Consider the following 17,534-nt stretch of genomic DNA (forward strand, 5'->3'; position numbering starts at 1 on the left):
TTGAACGCAGCAGGTGATACAACATTCGTAATAACCACGAGAGACTTGAGACTTGACTTGGACTCTTGCTCAGAGACTTGAGACTTGACTTGGACTCTTGCTCAGAGACTTGAGACTTGACTTGGACTCTAGCTCAGAGACTTGAGACTTGTGAGACTTGTGAGCATCTCTGCGATCTACCCTGGTAAGAAGTGAACCACCTTCGTGGTACTGAAAACCCAGGGTTAATCCCGAAGTTACCTGGATAAACTCAAATCCTGCTTTGTGGTACAGGCCTCTGGACAGGTCGCCAATCAATCACAGAGATGAGTCATTGACAGCAACCTTCCAAGCGTCATCTGCCAGAATCTGGTAGGGTGCTTAAGTATTTTATATAAAGTATAGACATTAAATAACTATGACATTTAAATGATAAATACATTTTAAGAAATTTAGTAAATGAAAAATGATTGAGAGTGCAGAATGGATAATGGTTTGGTTTCAAAAGTTGTCAGAATTGGAAAAATTCTTAGAATCTTATATAAGTTTGGTCCAGCTATGTTGAACATAATACCCTAACTATTAGCTTCTTCATGTTTTGTTTTGACTTGAATGGTTAGCAGACTGTTACCACATGACATGATTCAAAACTTGGGCCCTAAACCACTGAGCGATTTATGCACAAGCACCATTAATTTAAGTTTAAAAAAAACATCTCTTTGTCTGTGGGTTTGGTTTAAAATGATAAATATTGAAAGGACTGAAAAGCATTTGTGTTTAAAAACTTAAAAACCACCAACCACAAATTCAAATCTCCATGAGCTTGAATGTATTGTTCCAGCATTGACCACGAAAAATAGCAAGTGTGTTTCACTTAAGTACTAAAATTATTTGTCACGGTTCTTTTCAGGTTTGCACTCTATCTTGTGTTCTGTCAGTCAGTAAGCAGCACTGTGGAAACAGGGACACTTGCTTGGTGGAGAACAAACCACTCCATCCCTGACTTTGTTGAAATGGAGGATCAACCAAGCTGAACGGGAGCCCACATAAATATTCTATTAGTATTCTCATGTATTATCCACACACCCTTACATCTGGCCCATGATATTGTGTAAACATCACTTTGAAGGTATGTTCCAGACCAGCAGAGCAGTGTTTGGATTCAGTGTTACCTCTGCTACAACATTAATATCACACAGTCTGTCTGCCTGGCTGCGAGCCCGTAACATGTCTTTGGGGATTAACAAAGTTACTGGAATAATACTGTGTTCATGCTGATGCTGCGAGCGAGGTATCAAGGGAGCTATGAAAGACCAGATAATTAACTCAAGGCCCAACCAAATAAGTCATATTCTGATAAATTATTCAGTATTTTCATGCATCCCCTCCTCATATTGCAGGCAATACTATGGCGACTTCCTGAAACATTAGCAATTATTGTTGTCCATTTTATTACCATGCTCGGTCATTTCCATCTGGATATGCAGTATGGATAAAGAGCTTGTACAGTGTGGTCTAGCATAGTTGATGGATTAGTGCACAGTGGACAGAGAAAACTACCACAACTGAAACGGAAAACTGAAAAAGTTTCAACAAAACTACAAAATGTAATGAGAGAGACTCATCTTCTATGTGATAGGAAAGAAATGCATTTATATTTAATAAGACTCATGGAATATGTAAATTTCTGACAACTGATTTGTACTTAAAAGCTCAACAAGTAATCTTTTCACCAGATCAAATTGATGCACATTTGTATACATATTACAATGGTATAGGTAGATGTTGTTGAGAATTCAAAATATGGGTCTGTTCTACTGCAAATGGTGCTGTGTATTCAATTTTATCTACATAGCCCAAAATAATAGCTTTATGAGGAAAAACTCCCCCAAAAAGATGCTTAAAGAGGTGGTATTATGCTCATTTTCAGGTTCAAAATCTTATTTAGGGGTTGTACCAGAACAAGTTTACAGGGTTTAATTTTCTAAAAACACCATAATTTTCTCATACTGCACATTGCTGCAGCTCCTCTTTTCACCCTGTGTGTTGTACACTCCGCTCTTGAGCTACAGAGTGATGCAACTTACTTGTACAAAATCTTTGTTGGGAGTTGCACATGCGCAGTTCCCAGGTAAGGACTACTAGCCAATCAGAAGTAGAGAAGGGCGGTTCGTAAGAAACAAGGTAGTGTGATCCACATCAAAGCCGCTTCAGACTGCGACTGTAACCTAGCAGATGGTATAAGTTATTACCAGTCCACAACCACACATCATCATTGTTCCACATCTTACCATAAGGACTAAACGTTGAACTGTTGGCGGTGTTCTGATGATCTATGCTGCCTTGCCGAAGACTCGACTCTACTCGGCCCTGCTCCGTTTTCCGTTGCAGGTAGTACCCAGAGATAGTACGTAGTGTTGTGTCGTTCAAAGAATGGTTTGTTCATTTGACCTAATCTTGTATGTGTTTCAGGAGGAACGGGTGTCTCAGTCTTGTCTCTGTGAGTAATTTGTTCATTTACACGCATGCCTGAATAGTCTTGGATTCTTACGTTCACTCGTTACACAGCAGCTGCATGGTCTCCGTCAGCACAGGAAACAGAATTGATTAGTTCATGACTCTTGAACTGTGGTTCTCTGGGTTTGAGTCGTTCATTTGTCACGTGACAGCTCGCTACTGTGGAGCAGGAATGAACTAATCGTTCAGTGCCAGCACCGGGGAATGAGAGGCAAGTCTATTGTCAGGTAACAGTCACTGGACTGACATATATCTAATATCTATTTTGATAATTTTGTGACATTTAATGAAGCATAACGTTATTAGCGCACAGTTATGTTGTGCTAAGTTATAGTTTTAACACAGCCGCACCGTAACTTTAGTCCTGCTTGTGTTTACAGCCAACAGCTGATGAGAGTTTTTCTGGGTCCACTTCAGAGACCTGACAGGGTTCTACTGGGAGCTGAATTACCACAGAGGTCGTCTCCTCTCCAAAACAAACGGACCGGCTCATTAAAACATTAAAACACAGCCACATAGCAGCGTTAGCCCTGTGGTTTGTTTACAGCTAACAGCTGATCTGGTCCGACAGAGAACGCAACTTAACTTTTACTTTTTATTTATCGAAAGAGCTGTGCTGTTGTTTCACCGCTCCTCACTGATGAACAACCCGCAGTGTTTGAGATTATTATTAAATTTGTTAAATTTTAGTAAGAGCGTGTTTTATTTATCTAGTGTGTCAAGCTTATTACAGGCTTCCCCTGCAGCCACTTGCGGAGCTCCTCAACTCCGAAAATATTCAAGCACATTTTGGTTCCGCCATCACTTATCGTGAAACTGTCAATATTCAAAATCTACACAACTGATTTCTCACCTCAAAACTTCTCAGAAGTGGATTTAGTGATGAAATTCCATATGAAAACTGTAAAATATAAAACTTCCTGTTGCTGGCCTCTGGTGCACGCAATGATGATGCAGTGAATAGTGACGATTCTCTCTGACCAATCAGCAGTCTGTCGTGTTTTCACGTTACATTTTAGTATCCCTCATCTGGTTTGGAACCTCGACGGAGGTGAGGTGATACGAAAAAAAGTACCTGGAAGCAGGTACAGGTACAACATTTCTACAATGGAAAACCAAACAAAAGCGAATCGAGCCAAAGGGCCTCCACTCAGACTAGCTTAGTTTGAGGGCATGCCTGACCCCACTAGCCGCTTGGCAAGCTTTATGACGTGTTTTCATTGTGACGTCACAAGTAAAGGGCTGGACTACAAACGACTTGTTTTCAAGTGGTTCAGAGCAGTGCTTTCTGTGGGAGATGGGAACTCCCTTTGGGCTGGACTTTGGGCTTTTTCACTTTGCAAACCTGTTTCATGCACAAAAAAGATATATAACTCAATAAAGGAGAGGGGAAAAGCCAAAAAAACATAATACCACCTCTTTAAAGGATAAAGAGAGGAAAGCTACAGAGCAGGGATCTAAACAGAAGAAACAATAGTGAAATTACAATATGGAGAAGCAGAACCACAATAGATAGATTGTAGACATAATATGGATCCCAGAGGATGTTGAGCAACATCCAGGCCCATTCATCCATTAGTCATATTCATGATTCCTCCAAAAAAAAAAAAAACTTAAATGGAAGTGTTCCTTTGTTTATCCATGAACATCAGGCCTGGATTTCATAATGTAGCAGAATTAGATTAAGAGTCACCATGTTATTAATACCACCTGTGTATTTTCCACATGCCAAGACCTGTTGTGGTGGCAGCCTGGCTGACGGTGAGTGTCCTGTTTGTTTCTCCTTTTTTTTTTTTTCCTGCATTCTGTTTTCCCCTGTATTTTGCCTGCATCCCTGTGTCTACACTGCTCCCCTTGCTTGTGTTCTCCCTCTCTCTCCGCTCGTGAGCACAGCTGACGATCCACACCTGCACCTCATCAGCAGCCTCGTCTGCATGCCACACCTGCCAGCAATCACTCCATATCAGCAAGTATATCAACCCCGGTTCTCCACACAATCTCTGCTTGATTGTCATTGCTCCTGACCTGGTGCCACTACTTGACTCAAGCTTTTGCAATGTTCCCTGTTCCCCAGTAACTAACGCTGTCTGTCTGCCTTTCCCCAGGTTCACTCACCTCCGTCCACCGTCAAGTCAGCTGGGCTCGCCTACCTGCCCTCTCCCCTCGAGTGTCTTCCATGACATCCTCTCGGCTCCCCCTCGTGCCTCGCAGTCAGCCTGCCACCACACTCCTCCACCAACCCCCCCCGGTCAGTTCTCCCGTGCCTCCTCTCTTCCTCTGTCCCCGGTGCCCCCCAACTCCCTCGTCTGAACCTCCTTGGTCCCACCTGCTCCTCGGTCCCCGGTGCCCCTCAGCTGCCTTGCCTCAGCCCCCTCTGCCCTACTTACTGCTTGGTCCCCCGTGCCCGTATCCCCCCCGGCATTCACCTCTACCTCACCTCCACTCCCTCAACCCCTTTCTTCCCTTAAACCTTTTTTAGGGAACACACAACAAAGACCATTCATAAAACCTTCACATACTTTCAATATAGCCTACTGTGAAAGTATGTACGAACACCTTAAATTTTTATGTGCTGACCTCTTTGTTTATAATACCAGTCCATTCCAAATTTTCTCAAAGGACCCTCATTAGGGCCCATGTCCACCAAAACGTTTTTTACCAGCTGAAAACGCCACCTGCTCGTCTGAAAACGCCTAGCTGGGAGCGCTAGGGTGCGTTTTGAAGGCACAGTGGGGTTTTTTTTTTGAGAGGCTGTGGTTGCTATGATACACAATGTCTGTGGAGGTAATGTGGTGCAAGTAGGGTAGGCTACTTAATTTTACTGAATGTAAAAATGTCACCACAAAGTATATAGGCCTGCTTGCTCTGGCCTTTGCTCTGCATGAAGAGAAGGCTGAAACATGAGCACAGACTCTCTCCGTACGTGGATTCATGAGATTTTGCGGGCGAGTAGGCACATCGCTTCGTTGAAGATCGGATGTGTTCGGTGTGGTGTTTGTCCCACCCCTCCTGCACTGTGATTGGACGGCTGGGTAAAAAGTGACAGTGACGAGCGCAGCGTTTTTCTCTCGGCGCCTCGTCACGCTCCTGGCATTTTTACCAGCTTGGAATAACGCGGCGATCCCATGAATTGAAAAAAGACGCTGGCGTCAGAAAAAAACGCTTTAGTGGACACGGGCCCTGACTGTTTATTGTAAGACACAAGACCAATTGTGTCCCAACTCTCAAGGATCTCCAAGTGAATCCAGAAAAGAAAGGACTCCACTTAAAAATAGAAGTAGCCTACATTAATACATTTTGAACAGCAAAATAAATACAACTAAATAATTTTAAATAAAAAGTATAAATGAGTATATGATACGAGCCAGGTCTATTTTACAGATGTGAGAAAAGTTAATAAACTTTTGAGCTAAGATTATTTTGTCACACAAATCATACACCAAAATAATCTAAATTTTGAGGCTGCACAGTACGGAAGAGTAATGCATAGGCTGTACACAGAGAAACTTTTCTCAAATATATCCTGAATTCCAATCTGAATCAGAAACTCCCCTCTTACTGGGAGAAATGCCCAAATGCCAATTAATTGCAGCAAAACTTATCTCCTCATGCAACAACCAGTGGAAACTAATATAGATACAAATCGTTGTTGTTGTTCTTAAAATCGTTTTAAATTTTGTTGATTTTATTCTGATTGTATTTTATCTTGGATTGGGACCATGTCTTTTAGTGAGTTTCAATTTGAATTCAAACTTGATAGATTTATTGATAAAATGACGACATCACAATATTATTATTAATATGATATATTATTTATTTTAATAATCATTCCTTGGAAAAATACTACCACTTGTTAAAAAGCAAGACATAGGCCTACTTTCAATGTAAGATAAGCTATAGTTTGTTTATATATTTTTTTTATTTAATTTTATTGTTTATATGTGACTGATATAAAGTTGTAGTAAGTACATTTGTGGGTTTTTAATTATTAAATGCTTGGGCAAGAATCAGAAGCAGTCTACAATTGTATAGCCATTAATGCAGAAGAATTACTGTAGGTTGCAGTCTTAACTCGCATATCGTATAAGTATTTTTTTCGGTTCTTCATCGTCTTCTTCCCGTCACTGTTACAGTTAATGTTCTACATACTGCCACCTGCTTTACCGGGGGAACGTAGCAGATTTTATTTTATATAAAGGTTAAAAATACGGGAGATTTACGGGAAAATATTTAAAGGGGGCGACACCGGGATAGAATGGTAAATTACGAGATAATCCCGGGAAAAACCGGAGGGTTGACAGGTATGAAGCTTGACAAGAGCACAGAGCAAGGGGTTAAATCCTTTTTGTTACCATGGAGATAAAGACAGCGGTCGCCAGTTGACAGGCGCATGGAACAAGAGAAGGGGGGGGGGCGGAGGGAGAGGGGAACTGTTGATTGACGGCAGAAGAGGCGGGGTCAAATATAATACTCTGTGCTCATTGGCCGGATATGTCACGTTGTCACTTCGGAATGCAAATGAAAAGAGTCGTTTAGGTCCCACCCCTGCTGCTCTTTCGCTGCCGCTGGTCTGCTGCTCTGAGCCTGTCGGTTGGATACAGCGAGCCACCATCCAGAAATGGTGTAGAATATCAGGAAAAAAACAGCGAGGGAAGAGCGGCCAGAAAGAGGAGCGAGGCTACAAGGCTTTACGATAACGGTAAGGCGACGTCTAGTTTGCCTCTTGGCACAGGGTGTCACGGTTGGCACGAGGGTCAGTCACCGTTTGGGTCTGTGTGTGTGTGTGTGTGTGTGTGTGTGTGTGTGTGTCGGAACGCGTGAGGTTAATCGGTCGCTATAGCTAACGTCGTCTCGGGGCCCCAAAACAGAAGCAGGCAGCAACATTTGTTTCTAGCATGCTTGCTAACGTTGACGTTAGTTCAGCGGCTAAAGTTTAGCCTGCGAAGCCTTCACGTAGTTAAAAAGACACCGCACTAACGGTTACTGTGATGAATAACAAGTAAGTTAGCGCTAACGTTAGCCAATGTTGTCACGGACCATCATGGAGAAAATTAGCTATGAATGAAAATCTGCCTGGGAGCAAAACGTGTAAATTGAATGTTCTGGGCAGCAATAGCATCTTTTCTTTAGCTTTTCTAGTTTTTACGTTGCCTCGGCTAAAGTTAGCCAGGTGCTTTCTTATTAAAGAACTTTGGTTCCATAGGTCATGACCTTTGGCACGGAGGAGGAGTTAGCTAGTCATTTTGACAAGTGCAGAAAATCACTGAGGATAATCCTAATGCTCCACTAGAGCTGGAATAGTGTGGCCATGGCCTTCCAGTGACCTGAGTATGGTCAAAGTAATACCACAGTTATATCTAACCCCCAACCACCCTTCAGTGTGACTGTGTTTAGCCAGTGTGTGGTTAGGTGTGTCTCACCTTTTTTTTGTTTTGTTTTTTTTAAAGAAAGCTGGAACTAGCAAACTGTCACACTTTACTTCTGATTAGATTTACTCCAAAATTATGTACGTCCGGGCTGCTGGTGCAAAGGAAAAAACGCTCACTGGCCCACACTCAGATGCTGGATCAGTACATTAGAGGCTATTTAAACCAGCAACGAAACAGAAAACACATTGGATTCAGAAAAATGTATACAGCTAGAGGCACACTCTCCAGAGATGTTGATTCCCTGGCATTTTTTGTCACATGACTGTTGAGTGCAAGTCACCACAGACCCACATGTCCTTTTATCAACAGGTTATCCTTTTTCTGAATTGATCAACATCCTGTTGCACTAGCTGTGTGTAAGTTCAAACTTAGCCAAGTTGTAATATAAATTGGTGATTTATGCATTACTAAAATAAGATGAGTTAAAATATAACTCTAGGGAACAAATAAACACATGCCCCAGGGTAGGTGTAAAATATAAAATTTGTTGTTTTTTTGCCACACAGCATCATTTTTTTAATTCCATGTCATTTTGCAACACAGTAATCCAGCAGAGATCTAGTTCATTGATATAATTCATGTCTGTCTAGCTTACAGCGATGCTAAGTAGCTCGTACTGGCCAGAAAAAGCCAAATATTTTCAACAATGTTCAAACCTAGAGAAATGCATCCCCCTTTTTTTTTTTTTTTTTTTTTTTTTTTTATATAAATAAAGGTAACAGTGCATTTCATTTGGTTGCCTGTCAATGTCGTTGTATTCCCTTTACCTCCTCTAGTTGCTTTAACTTCTTGGGAAACACGGGTCAGAGGGACGAAGAAAGTCTACGAACGTGACTACATGTAATGTGAATAAAACTTTAATTTATTACCTTGTCCGTAAACATGCCTGAGTTACATCAGATAGATTTACATTTGCAATGGTGATTGTTAAACAATGAAGAAAACAACTCCCAAGATACCATGGTACTTCATGATGTCATGAAACCATGTGTTTTGTTATTGTTTTGATTTGAGAGACCCCTAGTGGCAGAAATAGCATATGTTTAATGGGCAGAGCCTGTTGTGACTAGGGCTTGGGGATATATCAAATATATCAGATATATTTGAGTGATATGGCAGATGAACATATCATCATGTTCAAGTTATTCTTTGCACATTTTAGTAATTTATTTCTGCATTAAATGCATGTGGCATTGACATGCAGGAGACTCGCTCTCCCTCCCACACAGTCACAGACTCCCCAAACTAATTAACCATTGTTGTCCTGACCAAGTTAACTTCAGTTCAACATACCCAGGAAATCTTTTCATTATCTGGCTTCACTAACCCTAACAATTAAGATCGGGATAAGCGGTCCCACAAAGCTGGTTACCAACTCGGTAAGTCAACCCAGGGTTTCCCAATCCAGCCGTGAGTGTGTTAACAGAAAAGAGGCGGTGTTAGCAGCTGAGGACCAATCGCAGACATGAACAGGTCCACTTAAAGCAGAATGGCATATTTTACAAACGAAGAGCAAACTATAACCCTACAAAAATACGACATACCGTAGTTTAAGTAACACAGCTGCAACTGACTTGTGCCGGGAGACAGAAAACGCAGTCAGTGTAAATGCCTAAATGAACAGGAGTAGTCTATAATAATGCATTGATTTTGATGTGTTCTCATGGCATCTATGAAAATAGTAGCCTTATTCTTTCAGCTCGGCTGTGTGTTTCTACATTAAAAGACTCAGCCACTGAATAGCCTAAGTGGTCGACCCACCTTTTAAGAAATTCTTGTCACTTAAAAAGAGATTAGTTTATTTAACACACTCAAAAGTGTTCCAAACATTGTTCTAAATTAATAAAATGTGCTGAAATTGTGGTTGAAAGACTGAATCTCAACGTTTAGGCCATTGAAAACTCACCTCAATACCTGCGCCCACATAGCAAAAGGTGGGGCGGGACGTGACTAGTCTCTATGATAGCCTATCTTATAGGCTATTTATTTTAGGTTAGTAGCTATGTTTATATTAAAATTAATTTCAATATCCCTACCAAACTGCTCATAATATTCAGCCTCACATAAGAAAAATGAAACCCATTTATTTTAACGGCTGCGACAGGCTGTGTGAAACGGACTGGGGAAAAATTATAAAACACATTTCATAGCAGTAAGTATAGGTTTACTGTAAAAACCCATACAATAGTAGCTTACAAGGCTTTCAATCAGTCTCTGTAGGATGATATTGCTATACAAAAGTTTCTCCACATCACCGCAGCTAACATAAAAGCAGGCTATAAAACAGTCTGTGGGATCTCCTACAGATGGAGATGTCATTTTCCAAGAGAGCTGATTGGTCAGGAGGCTGTGCTTTTTATAGAGTTGATCTCTTATCTGGAATATAACCTGATCCAGAGCAGGTTAGCCGTTCAGCATAAGTTACCATGGCGATCTACCCCAGTAAGAAGTGAACCGCTGTTGTACTGAAAACCTAGGGTTTACCCCTAAGTTACCTCAATAAGGTCAAATCCTGCTTCGTGGTACAGGCCCCTGGTCGATCATATGGTGTTTCAGTTTCTGGAGGGCAGATGTGAGACAAACTACTGTCCTCTACAAAATAAACCACAAAATGATGGCTACTGAAGCAGTACCACAAATCCATCTTTTACCAAAAAAAAAAAGAATAACAGTCAGGTCAACAAAGATTTGTGTATGTAGGCAAGGGTTAGTATCATGTCTTTTATTATTTTTATTTTATTCATACAAAAGTATTTGGTGTGGCCTTGTCTAAGTCCCACCCCAGCATGTATCATAACAATTGTTGCCTATGGGTACACACTGTCAAGAGGGTCAGATCATGCCCAGTAATTTGCTTTTTTCAAGAATAAAAAGCAGCAACAGGCCCAATGAGGGTACTGGGGTTGATTGCAGGGGATGCTTGCTTTATGCACTTAAAAGCATGGCAAGCTGTTATTATAGAATAGAGTGACTCCTTTTAAACCCAAGATCACACAGCTCGGGAAAACTAGCCAGAGACAACTATTTGCACATCTAATCTTACAGCTCACACCTGGTCTGATGCATTAAGTGTTATGAAAATTTTGATTTGTTTATTTCACAAGAGGGTGAGGTCCACATGTCTTTGTCATGTTTTGTTTAGACTAGTGCTGCACAAATTCTTTCCTATGAAGGGCCAAAAATTTATCTGGATGGAAAATAAATGTTGATGTTATGTGAAATTCCATCGTCAACCGCTTATCCTGCGTACAGGGTCGCGGGGGGCTGGAGCCAATCCCAGCTTACATGGGGCGAAAGGCGGGGTATACCCTGGACAGGTCGCCAGTCCATCGCAGGGCGTGAAATTACATTACATATTTCAAAATAACACTACTACTTTAATTTGCTTAAAAGTTTTATTAATTTGCAGAGATGATTGTCAGAAACATCCATATGCTTCTTTTTGGGAGCATATAACTATCTAGACAGAACAAAATTATAAACGCAACACTTTTTTGTTTTTCGCCCCCATTCATCATGAGCTGAACTCAAAGATCTAACACTTTCTCTATGTACATGAAAGGCCTATTTCTCTCAAATATTGTTCACAAATCTGTCAAAATCTGTGTTAGTGAGCACTTCTCCTTTGCTGAGATAATCCATCCACCTCACAGGTGGCATATCAAGATGCTGATAAGACAGCATGGGTATTGCACAAGTGTGCCTTAGGCTGGCCACAATAAAAGGCCACTCGAAAATGTACAGTAAAATTAAAAGCTTTTATCAGTCCTTTTTCCTCAACAAAATAAACATTTTAATAAAAAAATTAAGTCCTAATTAGTGTATTATTCAAGTGAATAAAATCAAACATTTATTGAATATTTATTCAACATTTGTTATATTATTGAAAAAAATGATCTTGCGATAATTGTTGTTGTTTTATTGTCCAGCCCTAGTACAACGATGGCTTGAATCAATAACGCATTTCTTCTGAACTTACCAGGTAGTTCAACTTCCTTGCTTACTTTTCTCCAAGCAATCTCCTGTTTTGTCCGTTCTGTAAAAAATTGAAGTAGTCCCACATACCTCTGGCGGCTACAATAACAGTGGAGGCCGGAAACACTGTAGCTCGCAAATCAACGTTTTACTCCTAAAAAAAATTATAAGTAAAAGTTTATTTAATAAAAGCAATTAACTCTGAACTCCTCCTACCGGTAAATGGCTTTGTTATCAGATCAAAATCTGGTGTGACCAAAAGCTCCGGCGCGGCCTCGCCTCTCTCCTCCAGTACTCCCAGCAGCTATATGTCTGTCTCTCCGTATCTTTGCATTGGTTTCGTATGTAATCGCACAACGTTTGCATCGCATTGTATGTTTAACTGGCATTTCAGTGGTGAGAGTCTATTGGTGGAGACTAGTAATAGCAGCATTATAGATTGTTAAGTTGAACTTTGCATCTGCTTTAATGTGTATAAAGCAATGACCAAATGTTTATGTCAGGATTTGTTATAAGAATAATATTTGTGCAAATGAAAAAGAAATGGTGCCTTCATTTTTAACCTCCATTAAATATCAAGACTGTCATTTTGGTTTTAGTCATCAAGCCCAAAGAAAGAGGGAAAGAAAGAAAGAAAGGATTTGCCATTAAAGAAAATATATTATAAAAATGTTTGTGTATGCTGTCAAAAAGAATCTGAATCGGTAGGTCAGACCTTTAAAAAATTGGAATTACAATCTGTTCATGTCTAGTCTCCAGTGACCGAGAGGCTTCTGTTATCCTTTTGGATTTATTTGAATTTTGATATCTGGCTGGGCCACTGGTGGCCTTGACAGAAATTGAAAGTGCTCGTTTCTGATGAAGGCAGTGAAGCACTACATTTTTCTGTGCTGCTGCTGCTGATCTCGGCTCATACCTGACCTATTTTTTTTCTCTTGGTGTGATCGACGCCTGTGAGTGATGCCTCAGACTGCTTTTGATAGAACAGTCTGGATTGAAGTGTATTGCTAATCTGGAAGCTTTGGCAGAACTATTTAACTGTGGTATTTATAGTTGAGAGGGAAAATCCTTCATTATTTGTCAGTCTACTGCCCCCTCTCAGTCTGTCTCTGTGCTTTTTTTTAAAATTTCTGCTTCTCTGATGTTTATTTTGAGAGTTAACCGTTTTTTAGCATCTTGTGGCGCACCGTACAGGCAGGGACCTTTTTCTAAATGAAGCTGAACAGTCTGCTGGGGAGAGTGGAATGAAAGTGTTTTGTATCTTCACAGCATGAGTCTATGTGTGCTGGAATTGTTCACACACGCTCAGCACACTTAACCTGGAAAGCAGCCAGAGTGTCTTTGTGCTGGTCTACTCAGCTGTGGAAGGCAAGGTCCGCCTGAGTCAGATGGCTCAATTACCGCTGCCTGACCAATCTTGCCTCTGAATCAGAGGCTATCTCCATCTTACATGCTCTAACAAAGGCAGTGCCCTGTTTGGACAAGGGCCATCAACCATCATCAGCCTCAGGGGATGACCCCAGCATCACTAAGGAAATGCTGCTTTGTAGAGCACAGGATGTGTAAGCAGACTTCTTCTGTTAAGGTTCACAGGGCAGGCCCTCTCATCTATTAGTGATTAACCAAAATGTAGATGACATGTATTGGTGTTGAGATCTGGATCTGTGTAGTCCAAATTGATGACTACACTGTACTGGTCAATGACTCGCGTAGGGTTGCAATGATTAATCAATTAATCAATCAAAAAGTAGAAAATTAATCGTCAACTATTTTGGTAATCTGTTTAAGAATGTTTTTCAGAAAAAGAAAACTTATGTGAATATATTCTTGTTTCTTTAGTCTTCTTTGACAGTTAACAGAATATATTTGCGCTGTGGACAGAACATGACATGAGAAAATAATTGACAATTTTTTGACAATGAAAGTAATTGTTAGTTGCAGTCCTACTGCAATCTGGCAATTATTTAAAATATATATTCAATTTGTAGTAGTAGATTATATACAACATAGAAAAGCAGCAAATCCTCACATTGGAGTGTCTATTCATTTTAATCTGTCAATTGACTTAATTGTTTTGGCACTAGACTCAGCAACCCTACAGTCATGCAAACATTGACAAATCTGCCACTTACATTGTATGCATGTTCTTAAAAAAAAAATTCTGGCAGAAGCTACATGTCTCCTGTGTGATAAATGGGTACTCATCACCAAAAAATAATTCGAAACAGACATAGTCAAACACTTATTACTATATTAAGCCCCTTTTTTTTTAAAGAAAGAAATGAGTAGTTGTTAAGGACTGTGGCATTTAATGAATCAACTAGGGTTATTTCAGTACAATTTTGATCTTGAGTAGCTCATTAACATTGTTTGGTTCAAACCTTTTAGATGGATTATAATGAGTAGTTGATATATTTTCAAGCAAACTTTTTATTACATCGGTTGGCAGTGTCTTTTGATGTACGACTCTAAAAGCAAGGCTCAGTGCCTAGATCATTTATTTTTATACTGCTCCCCAGAAGAGCTTGTTAGGCGTCAGCGTTCTTGAAATTGATAATGAGCTTGAATGCCCTTTGAACAAAAGGCTGGGTTTGTTTGTTTTAAAAGCCCTTGCTGGACCACCCCTTATGCCTCACTTATTCCGATGTCTCATAGCGGTTCAGGCCTTCAGATGTTGAGGTCCATCATCAAGCAGCTCATATCAAATAGAGCAACCCCATTCCTTTCCCTCTTGTTTTGACCCACCACCCCCATCTGCTCCACAGCTCTGTTAGCCAAGTGTGAGACTTGCGTTTCTGGCTGCACCGCCAGCTAATCTATATGCTAATGAGAAGATGATAATCAATGAGGTTCACGCATGGTTGGCCCCAATCAATAGCACATTGCACCAGCAAATGATTCAAATGGCTACATTTCATACAGCCAGACAGTTGGGTGGCGTGTTAATGTGGTGGGGCAGACCATAAGTATGCCATTATCCTCTGGTTTAATCTACCCCATTCCACATAAATGAATTCTGTTGTCGCTAAAGAGATGTTTAAATTCAACTGCAAAGCTATCCCATTTCACTTTTGAGGGGATCGCAATTTTCTTCTCCTATTGTTTTGCATTTCATTTCCATAACTGCTATAAATAGATGGGCTGATGCTGTCCTGCTGTGACTTGGCTAGCCCCTCCATAGATTCTGGTTTATAGCATTAGTTGAGTTAGGGCTTCAAAAGTGCAGTCTTTGCAGGATTAGGGTCAATTTTGTTACCACTACCTCCTATAACGGGCAGTTACTGGGTAACGGATAACAATTCTTTGCATTTACTCTCTAGCCTCTGTGTCAGTCTTCTCACAACACTGATGCTGATTACTGTCCTGTGAGTAAGTAAGTAATGGGTTTGATGTTCAGTCTGGCCTGTAAGTCACTGCTCCTGTCCTTTGCTGAATGTTATGATAGAAAATTGGCCCAATCAGAGCTGCTGGCTACTGGTGTAACTGGTGCTTTCTGTAACTGGTTTAAAACCTATGCTGTAGACCTGTTTTCTTCAAATGGAAACAGAGCCCTTAGCTTTTGGCTATCCACAACCAGATTAAGCAAAATAAAGTGTGCCATAGCTGAGCTGTCATTTTAATAAAATACATTATTACCTTGAATTTGACTTGATATTTAGGTGATGATTATAGACTACCTGATGTTGGAGGGTCTGTGCATCCTCAAAAAACAGTATTCAGGCAGCAGAAGAGGGGGAGGGGAGATCATTACAATCATCTTCATTAGAGAGGATCCTGTTGTCCAATCAGCATGCTGCTCTGCACGGGGATTCCATAGGCACCCCGTTGGCTGTCGCTAGGATACCACATAATCAGGAGGCAGGCCGTGGCCTGGTTGGTGGAGTGGGGTGTTGATGCTGGGACGACGAGCTCGCTTTGAGTCGGGGGGGTTAGACGAGAGGGGCTGGGGGGTTTGGATGCAGCACAGGAACACGCTCGCAAGCGCTCAGTCAGTCAGTCAGCCAACCAGCCAGCCACTCACTTAGACAGACAAAGAAGAGCAGCATCCTGCAGGAGGACAGCACGCTCCCGGGGGATGGGGCATCATACCCCTGCATCGCGTTTGGGGGGTCGGAGGAGGTAGGAGCACCAGGGTTAGGGGGCTTTGTCTCAGCAGCCCCTACACACACACACACACACACACACACACACACACACAAACGCGCACGCACACATTTCTCTGTGGATCTCCTGGCTATTACAGCCATTATCACACATCAATCGATTTGTGCAGTTGACAAGAGCTTTCTTGTGGTATTTTTAATGCAGGTCGTCAAAGTTTTCCTATAAGCTGACTGAAGGATGGACACTGATGGAGGCTCCAGCACTTCCTTACTGTGATCTAAGCTCTGTAGAGACAGCCAGTCTGTCTGACAGTCTCTTAACAGTTCTTATCTTCCTGCAGGCTATGCAGAACCTCTAGACACAAATCTGACAGTCTGGTTTTGCGGTCTTGTAATGCCAGCATGAGTAGATCAATATGTTATCTTATGAGGGGTGCAGAGAGCAGAAATTGTGTTGGTATGGTATTTAGCCGCTCTTTGCAATGAATTACAGGCTGCTGGCACTGCTTTGATGTGTTCTCCAACACATTGACTGTACCACTTTTCATGGGTACCAGGTTTTTCCCCAAAACCAACTCAAAGCCAGATTGTAGATGTGGAAGTGGGGTTAAGTATTGGAGTGGGGGGTGTTTTCCATTGCACCCCTTTACTGATGGATGGGTGAGTCCTCTCAGAAAGACAGGGACTGAATGCATCATTATCAGAGGGGATTCCCTCCCCTCTCCACTCATAAGAAAGCAATGGGAAGCAGACTTTGGGATGTAGGCTAATGACGGCATACATACATGCAGGCAGGCTCTGGCAGCGGCGTTGCTTTGTTTACAACCAGAAAGCCTGACTAGATTTCAGCTTTTTTACAGCCGTAATTATGTAGACATGACATTTTAAAATCACGACAAGCACTGTTTAATGCACAACTCATGGTTCCTTTTGTTTTGAGGAATTTATAGTTGAGTTTTATATTTTTTCTAAATTGGGTTTCTCTAAATTGAGTCTTCACTTTGAACTGGATTTATCATTTCATAGACATTGTTGCTTACAGAATAGTGTTGGCGAGATTTGTTCTGTTGCACATGTCAAAGCATTTTTTAATTGAAACATGTAGGCTATATAAATAACACTTTAATTCTGAAGTATCTTCTGAAGTAAGTACAGTTCTGCAAACAGAAACTCAAATTCCAGCCCTTTTCTCATTCAGTTACTGGTTTGTTTACTGAAAGATTTATGGCTATTTGGTGCTGTTCTGCTTTTGCCATTTCAAGGAATAGCGTGTGGTTTAGTTAGATTGCAGTTTGTTTCCAGTTCTGCTTTGTAGCACAAGTGGGCTATAAGATGTGCTTTGGCCCCTAATCTGTTCAAAAGAATAATGAGGAGGAGGAGAAGGAGGAGGAGGAAATAGCTTAAGAATTGCGGCATGGCGGCAGCATTGCTCCTTTATTTAATTGCTTCCATCACACCCTCTTTCCAATCCAACCCATTTAAAATCCTCAACCTGCTACCCCCCCATAACTTAATGCGCACACCTCTCACC

At 41.1% G+C, this 17,534-nt stretch overlaps 1 protein-coding gene and 1 long non-coding RNA gene across 3 annotated transcripts in view; both read left to right on the forward strand.

Annotated features, from left to right (window-relative positions):
* Positions 1-135: 135 nt before the first annotated feature.
* LOC123956578 lies at positions 136-1,965 on the forward strand. The gene is made up of 3 exons (XR_006821573.1): positions 136-184; positions 274-351; positions 890-1,965. It is a non-coding gene; the product is annotated as an uncharacterized LOC123956578 (long non-coding RNA).
* Positions 1,966-3,821: 1,856 nt separating this feature from the next.
* phc2b (polyhomeotic homolog 2b (Drosophila)) overlaps positions 3,822-17,534 on the forward strand; it is a 40,689-nt gene continuing 26,976 nt past the window's right edge. The window contains exons 1-3 of one of the 2 annotated variants that reach the window (XM_046028838.1): positions 3,822-4,257; positions 4,390-4,466; positions 4,602-4,744. The gene's annotated coding sequence lies outside the window, so the exon portion shown is untranslated. Of the gene's footprint in view, positions 4,258-4,389; positions 4,467-4,601; positions 4,745-7,009; positions 7,196-17,534 lie in introns of those variants that run through there. The other variant, XM_046028837.1, reaches the window with a different exon arrangement.

Source organism: Micropterus dolomieu, linkage group LG18, assembly GCF_021292245.1.
Source record: "Micropterus dolomieu isolate WLL.071019.BEF.003 ecotype Adirondacks linkage group LG18, ASM2129224v1, whole genome shotgun sequence".
Lineage (NCBI taxonomy): Eukaryota > Metazoa > Chordata > Actinopteri > Centrarchiformes > Centrarchidae > Micropterus > Micropterus dolomieu.